The sequence below is a fragment of the Nerophis lumbriciformis genome, linkage group LG10 (assembly GCF_033978685.3).
Source record: "Nerophis lumbriciformis linkage group LG10, RoL_Nlum_v2.1, whole genome shotgun sequence".
Taxonomy (NCBI): domain Eukaryota; kingdom Metazoa; phylum Chordata; class Actinopteri; order Syngnathiformes; family Syngnathidae; genus Nerophis; species Nerophis lumbriciformis.
Genome location: NC_084557.2, coordinates 15,675,992 through 15,684,355, shown reverse-complemented (window position 1 = coordinate 15,684,355; position 8,364 = coordinate 15,675,992).

Here is an 8,364-nt window from a genome sequence, read left to right as displayed (position 1 = left end):
GAAAACAGCAATGTTGTGACACTCTTAAACAGGACAATACTGCCATCTAGTGCATTTCATGAAAGCACTTTTGTGTGTGCCACACAGCAATGCATCATCAGAGAGGCTGTTCAGCATGGTTAGAAAGATAGTGACAGAGAATAGAACAAGGATGGACAATTCAACCCTTAACTCAACAATGAGTAGATGAGTGTTATGTGTGTGTATATGTGTAAATAAATGAACACTGAAATTCAAGTATTTCTTATATATATATATATATATATATATATATATATATATATATATATATAATAAAATAAATATATATTTATAGCTAGAATTAACTGAAAGTCAATTATTTCTTTAATATATATATATATATATATATATATATATATATATATATATATATATATATATATATATATATATCCATCCATCCATCCATTTTCTACCGCTTATTCCCTTCGGGGTCGCGGGGATATATATATATATATATATATATATATATATATATATATATATATATATATATATATATGAAATACTTGACTTGGTGAATTCTAGCTGTAAATATACTCCTCCCCTCTTAACCACGCCCCCAACCACGCCCCCGCCCCAACCACACCCCCACCCCCACCCCCCACCTCCCGAAATTGGAGGTCTCAAGGTTGGCAAGTATGCAGATAACCCATTCCCTACTGTAAGTTTGTAAACCATATAACAATGTACAATTACATTAATATAAACAATGTAACAATATGGACTCAATCCGATACTGATACAACCTTGGTTTTGATGCAATCGATATTCGGATCGATCGGCCCGCACTTAGTGAACATCTGAAGCTGCACTATGACGTCATTGGTTCATTAGGGTCAGTGATAAATGGAGTGTGGTCCTGAACTGGTGGACCCACTTAACAACCTGGCGAGGAAGTTCACATCTTTTTCCTTGCTCGGAATCAATACCCAAATTGTAGCCATCAAAGCAATGGTCCAGCAGTCTTACCATCTGCTCTCCCAGCAGGCTATTAAGTCCACTGGAGGAGAAACAAAGGGAGTCCGGTCGTTTGACACCCACAGTCTGCCAAAGCTTTAAAGTGCCTGCTTTATGGCACCTGTGGGATCATGTGCACTAGCAGCTTTGCAGGTACAGGACCGGCTGCTATAGAAACCTGCACCTCTTTTGGGTGATATATGGACACAATACTGTAAAATGAAATATACATATTTTGATGTCAGCATATATATATATGGACTGGACTCTCATATTAACCGTATCCACTCAGCATCCATTCCACCGGTCACCTAGGAGGGGGTCCCCACATCTGCGGTCCTTTCCAAGGTTTTTTCTTGCCCTGATGTGGGATCTGAGCCGAGGACGTCCTTGTGGTTTGTGCAGCCCTTTGAGACATGTGTGATTAAGGGCTATATAAGTAAACTTTGATTGATTGATTGATTGATTGATTGATACATCACCTTGGTGCAATGCTGCAGTGGACACCTGTTCTGAGTGCATCCCAATTCAAAGTATCAGCGCTCCTACAAAACACAGTTAAAACTGCATTTTCATGCAATGTTGAGGAATGAAATCCATTTCAGTCCTTGCTTTTTCAAAACCCATTTAAAACACAATTGTTTGTTTGTTTTTCCATGATTCCACAATTGTTTCCTCAGAATTGAGTGATTCCAAAACTGTCTCACTCCACCTGATCTAAAAATGTAAACTGTTACAGACTACCACAATTTATTTTCTTGATTTATTTTAGAATTTCTTACAGCCGGAAAGTGGCCATTTGAAATGACTACAGTTTCATCATGTCTGTCATTTTTTTTTTTTTTGGACAAAATTAAAAAAGTGAATGAACATTCTCCAAGGTCTTGTTGAAAAAGATCTGTGTACAGGATGCGAGGAGTTAATATTAAAACCCTGGTCAGTGTCAAGACTTGGTCCTGGGGTTTAGTTTTTCTCGAAGGCAACGGAAAGTTGGCTCGGGCGAGACGGGAATGAAGATACATTTTTTATTTAAAGACTATAAATACAAAACAAGGAAGTAAACAAAAGGTGCGCACAATGGCGGAGAACAAACTATGAAACCAAACACTTGCACAAAGGCAAAAACTATGAACAACAAAAAACACTAACTGTGGCTTAATAAACAAAAACTTACTTGGCATGGAACCGGCATGAAAAAAGAGCAGCAAGGATCATAAGGGTGTGGAGAGTGTGCAGAAGCATAAATATGGGGATGTCACCAGAAAGACAAACTGAAAACACTGAACTTAAATACTACAGACATGATTAACGAAAACAGGTGCGTGACTCAAAACGTGAAACAGGTGCGTGACGTGACATGTGAAAACTAATGGGTTGCTATGGTGACAAACAAGAGTGCACAATGAGTCCAAACGTGGAACAGGTGAAACTAATGGGGTAATCATGGAAACAAGACAAGGGAGTGAAAAGCCAGAAACTAAAGAGTCCTATAACTAAACAAAACATGACTTAAAACAAAACATGATTACACAGACATGACAGTCAGAGAACGCTTGCTCTGGATGTTCTCAATATAAAATATACAATGTAAATAAGTAATAAAAAAACCCTGAAACAAAAAGTCAAAATAAGTAAATAAATACAAAAATAGTTTTCCACCATTTACTCACCTTCACTGGCTTCCTGTGCACTTAAGATGCGACTTTAAGGTTATACTACTTACGTATAAAATACTACACGGTCTAGCTCCATCCTATCTTGCCGATTGTATTGTACCATATGTCCCGGCAAGAAATCTGCGTTCAAAGAACTCTGGCTTATTAGTGATTCCCAGAGCCCAAACAAAGTCTGCGGGCTATAGAGCGTTTTCTATTCGGGCTCCAGTACTATGGAATGCCCTCCCGGTAACAGTTAGAGATGCTACCTCAGTAGAAGCATTTAAGTCCCATCTTAAAACTCATTTGTATACTCTAGCCTTTAAATAGCCCCCCTTTTTTAGACCAGTTAACCTGCCGTTTCTTTTCTTTTCTCCTCTGCTCCCCCCTATCCCTTGTGGAGGGGGAGACACAGGTCCGGTGGCCATGGATGAAGTGGTGGCTGTCTAGAGTCACCTGTGTATCGGTTGGGAACATCTCTGCGCTGCTGACCTGTCTCCGCTCGGGATGGTTTCCTGCTGGCCCCACTATGGACTGGACTCTTACTATTATGTTGGATCCACTATGGACTGTACTCTCACAATATTATGTCAGACCCACTCGACATCCATTGCATTTGGTCTCCCCTTTTTCGCCGAAGACTTACTTTTCCTCAAGTAACTATTTGGGTGAATACTTTTTACTTGAGTCATACTACTCTGAGTCACGGAACTCTTACTCAAGTACAACTTTTGGCGATTCTACCCACCTCTGTCCATGTCTTCTGTCACAACTCTCACCTCTTCTCACTAAAATTGAAAAATGCCGCAGAACCTCTCTGGAGACATATCGTCTGGTACTGTGGAATCGACAATGGCCCTGTTGGCTAAAAGTGCTTTAGTTTAGGGGGTCCAAACACTTTTCCACCAAAGACTACCATGACTGTGGGGTGCACTTGAATATTTTATATATAGTTTTGTGGTGGGCACAATAAAAATTGTGCTACAGACTGAAAATAGTCCTTGGGCCACACTATTGACGTCCCTGCTTTAGCTGTTACATTGCATGCTGCCAGTGACTGTAGCTCCTCAGTAAAATCCCACTTCATCCATAATTATGAGCATAATTCATATAACTTATCATACAGTACCTGTCTTTCTTCGGATATAGGCTATCCAGATGTATAATGGCTTTAGTCTGTGGAAGCCATCACGCCTACTCATGCAAAATAGGTCTGCCTAATTCAAATTGATATATTCTCAGCCATATGTCATCCAGAGAATAAACTCCACTGTGCTATAAATCCCACTGCTGAAAAATGGGATGCCATATGGCCCAAAAACTCAAATCACTGGGATTCCACAGAGAAAATTCTAATTTAAAGTCATGGACGGAGTTTCAGTTCGGGTGGTAACACGCTGGCTATGGGCTGTGTAATCCCAATTTAATCTAGTTTACATCTGGCGTTTCCCTGTGTGCGCCCTCCGTGGGCCTGACCCCTCTTCTCAGAATAATGTAGATGGTTTTATGCCAAACTTGGTGATGTAATGTTGAGTTTCTTAGACTCGTCACTAGGGATGGCTACTCTTTGATGTTTGAACTGATACAGTATTTGTGTGTGTGTTCTAGGGATGACTGATACAGTATTTGTGTGTGTGTTCAAGGGATGACTGATACAGTATTTGTGTGTGTGTTCTAGGGATGACTGATACAGTAATTGTGTGTGTGTTCTAGGGATGACTGATACAGTATTTGTGTGTGTGTTTTAGGGATGACTGATACAGTATTTGTGTGTGTGTGTGTGTTCTAGGGATGACTGATGCAGTATTTGTGTGTGTGTGTTCTAGGCATGACTGATACAGTATTTGTGTGTGTGTGTTCTAGGCATGACTGATACAGTATTTGTGTGTGTTCCAGGGATGACTGATACAGTATTTGTGTGTGTGCTCTAGGGATGACTGATACAGTATTTGTGTGTGTGTTCTAGGGATGACTGATACAGTATTTTTGTGTGTGTTCTAGGGATGACTGATACAGTATTTGTGTGTGTGTTCTAGGGATGACTGATACAGTATTTGTGTGTGGTTTCTAGGGATGACTGATACAGTGTTTTTGTGTGTGTTCTAGGGATGACTGATACAGTATTTTTGTGTGTGTTCTAGGGATGTGTGTATAATCATGGTTATTCTAGAGATTGATGTCGGTTTTTGATACAGTGCCGTCTGAGGGATCGAAGGTCACGGTCATTCAATGTTGGTTTCCGGCCATGCCGCTTACGTGGAGTGATTTCTCCAGATTCTCTGAACTTGTTGATGATATTATGGACCGTAGATGTTGAAATCCCCTAAATTAAAACAGAGTTGTGGGGGTCTACACCACTTGTTATCAATTGTGCACACAGTCTAATAGTACTCACTAATAGTTTTTTTTTTTAGTTTGCACGTGTTATTTGGATCTTAGTAGATCAGGCCCTATTGTACTTATTACACACCCACTAACATGTAGGGAAGCTAGCACATTTTGAAAATGGCTGGCTGGAACAGTTGAGTCTTTCTTCTTCTCTTACAAATGTCCATCAACACAACATTGGCGATTTAACTGTTACGTTTGAGACAAACACACACACACACACACACACACACACACACACACACACACACACACACACACACACACACACACACACACACACACACACACACACACACACACACACACACACACACACACACACACACACAGACTGGATTTGCCTCTGATTATTGCGAGAGCTTTTATTTGCAGCATTGCAAAGTACATGCCTATATTTGCAACTTTTCATTTTCTATCCTCATGAGTTGGTTAAAAAAAGCATCTTGATCTGCATTATTTTGTAATCATGGCTCAACTCTCACACTTGTATATGTTCACATTCCTTTCGGTCGATAATCCAAAACCTACTCAAAATAGATGGATAAACATACATTTTTTAAGAGGACAAAACATCACATGGCCTCAGGCATCTCAGAAAAAAAAAATAAGAGCAGCATTTATTTAAAATTCAAACTACAGTGGAGCCTCCAAAGTTCAACATAATTCATTGCATTTCAGAGCAGTTTTTTTTTGTCCACATGTCTAGTGAATTGATTTGTTCCATCATCAAAGCTTCAATAACTGTACATACATTCCTAATCGTCATATACACACAAAACAAAATGTATAATAAAACAAAATAAAAGTTAGAGTATAACTACTGAACATTTGATTCCACCTGACAGAAATGTGATGGAGATAAAACAGGGTGGTAAAGCAATACTATCAATATGGTCACAGAAGACATTGGGCCCCATTCAGCACTAAGTTCCTAACTTTTCCTCTTATCTTTCTTCCTAAGTGATTTCCTAAGAGGAGTCCATTCAAATTCATGATGTGTTCTTAAATGGCCAAATTGTTCCCACATGCTGTTCTTAAGTTGCTGAATGCCAAATGGTTAGCGCGTGCGTGTCTATCATAATTTGTATATAAACACGCCCTTATTTTCCCAATATGCATATGTAAGCACCCTTAATTCCGTAGTTTGCATAGCTAAACGCCCCTAATTCCCCATATAAGGGCACAATTCCGGCGAGAAAAGACGAACATCAAACACACGGAGAAAACAAACAGATTACAGAAGAGAAATTCGTATTAACTTGTGGGGGAAATACATGATGTCAAAACGTAAGTTTAAAGGGGAACATTATCACAATTTCAGAAGGGTTAAAACCATTAAAAATCAGTTACCAGTGGCTTATTTTATTTTTCAAAGTTTTTTCAAAATTTTTCCCATCACGCAATATCCCTAAAAAAAGCTTCAAAGTGCCTGATTTTAACCATCGTTATATACACCCGTCCATTTTCCTGTGACGTCACATAGTGATGCCAATACAAACAAACATGGCGGATAGAACAGCAAGCTATAGCGACATTAGCTCGGATTCAGACTCGGATTTCAGCGGCTTAAGCGAAATTGAAGAAGAAACTGAAGCTATTGAGCCATATCGGTTTGAACCGTATGCAAGCGAAACCGACGAAAACGACACGACAGCCAGCGACACGGGAGAAAGCGAGGACGAATTCGGCGATCGCCTTCTAACCAACGATTGGTATGTGTTTGTTTTTAAGTGTTGTAATGTTTTTAAGCTAAATTATTGGTAAACACAGTTTATGTATAATAAAATACGTAAAACCGTGAGTAATGAATAAAGTTTTCATCAATTAATATATTCTGTAGACATACCCTCATCCGCTCTCTTTTCCCGAAAGCTGATCTGTCCCGTTTTGGAGTTGATGTCAGCAGGCCAGGGAAGCTAGTGTCGATATTCTTCTCTTGATCATCTTCGGTGGCTTAAGGGACGGTAGAAGCGGTGTGAGCCAAGACATCCAGGGGGTTTAGCTCGCTCGTCTGCGGGAACAAACTGCCGCCATTGCTTGCCGTGCTTCCGAGGTCCTTTGTCCCTGAATTGCTCACACACTCCGTCAGATTCAATGGGGGTCTGGCGGCAGATTTCTTTGACTTTATCGTTGGAAATGCATCTGCTTTGAGTGTCGCAGGATATCCACACATTCTTGCCATCTCTGTCGTAGCATAGCTTTCGTCGGTAAAGTGTGCGGAACAAACGACTGACCATTTTCGTCGGCTTTCCAAACACCCTCGTATTTTGAACAACATTCGTCCAATTTCTTGCCAATTTCGCATCTTTGGGCCACTGGTGCAACTTGAATCCGTCCCTGTTCGTGTTGTTACACCCTCCGACAACACACCGACGAGGCACGATGTCTCCAAGGTACGGAAAAAAGTCGAAAAAACGGAAAATAACAGAGCTGATTTGTTCGGTGTTTGTAATGTGTTTGAGAAAATGGCGGATTGCTTCCCGATGTGACGTCACAACGTCCGAGAGCGAATAATAGAAAGGCGTTTAATTCGCCAAAATTCATCCATTTAGAGTTCGGAAATCGGTTAAAAAAAAAAAATGGTCTTTTTTCTGCAACATCAAGGTATATATTGACGCTTACATAGGTCTGGTGATAATGTTCCCCTTTAAGAAAGGGGGGACTGCTTCGGTAGCCTAAAGCGTTCAAATAAATATTCGTCACTTTGGGCAAATAAGTCTACATGGTCGTGAAATATGTGCTCCCTCCCCAGGGCACGATCTGCGGCATCTTGCAGTAGCAGCAAAAGCATTGCCATTGTGTGTATTTTGAAATGTCTATATATTGCTAGCTTCTGTAGCCGAGTGTGAAGCGACTGGGATGAGAATCAGCACCTCCAAGTCAGAGTCCATGGTTCTCGCCCGGAAAAGGGTGGAGTACCATCTCCGGGTTGGGGAGGAGATCTTGCCCCAAGTGAAGGAGTTCAAGTACCTCTGAGTCTTGTTCACGAGTGAGGGAAGAGTGGATTGTGAGATCGACAGGCGGATCGGTGCGGCATCTTCAGTAATTCGGACGCTGTATCGATCCGTTGTGGTGAAGAAGGAGCTGAGCCGGAAGGCAAAGCTCTCAATTTACCGGTCGATCTACGTTCCCATCCTCACCTATGGTCATGAGCTTTGGGTTATGACCGAAAGGACAAGATCACGGGTACAAGCGACCGAAATGAGTTTCCTCCGCCGGGTGGCGGGGCTCTCCCTTAGAGATAGGGTGAGAAGCTCTGCCATCCGGGGGGAGCTCAAAGTAAAGCCGCTGCTCCTCCACATCGAGAGGAGCCAGATGAGGTGGTTCGGGCATCTGG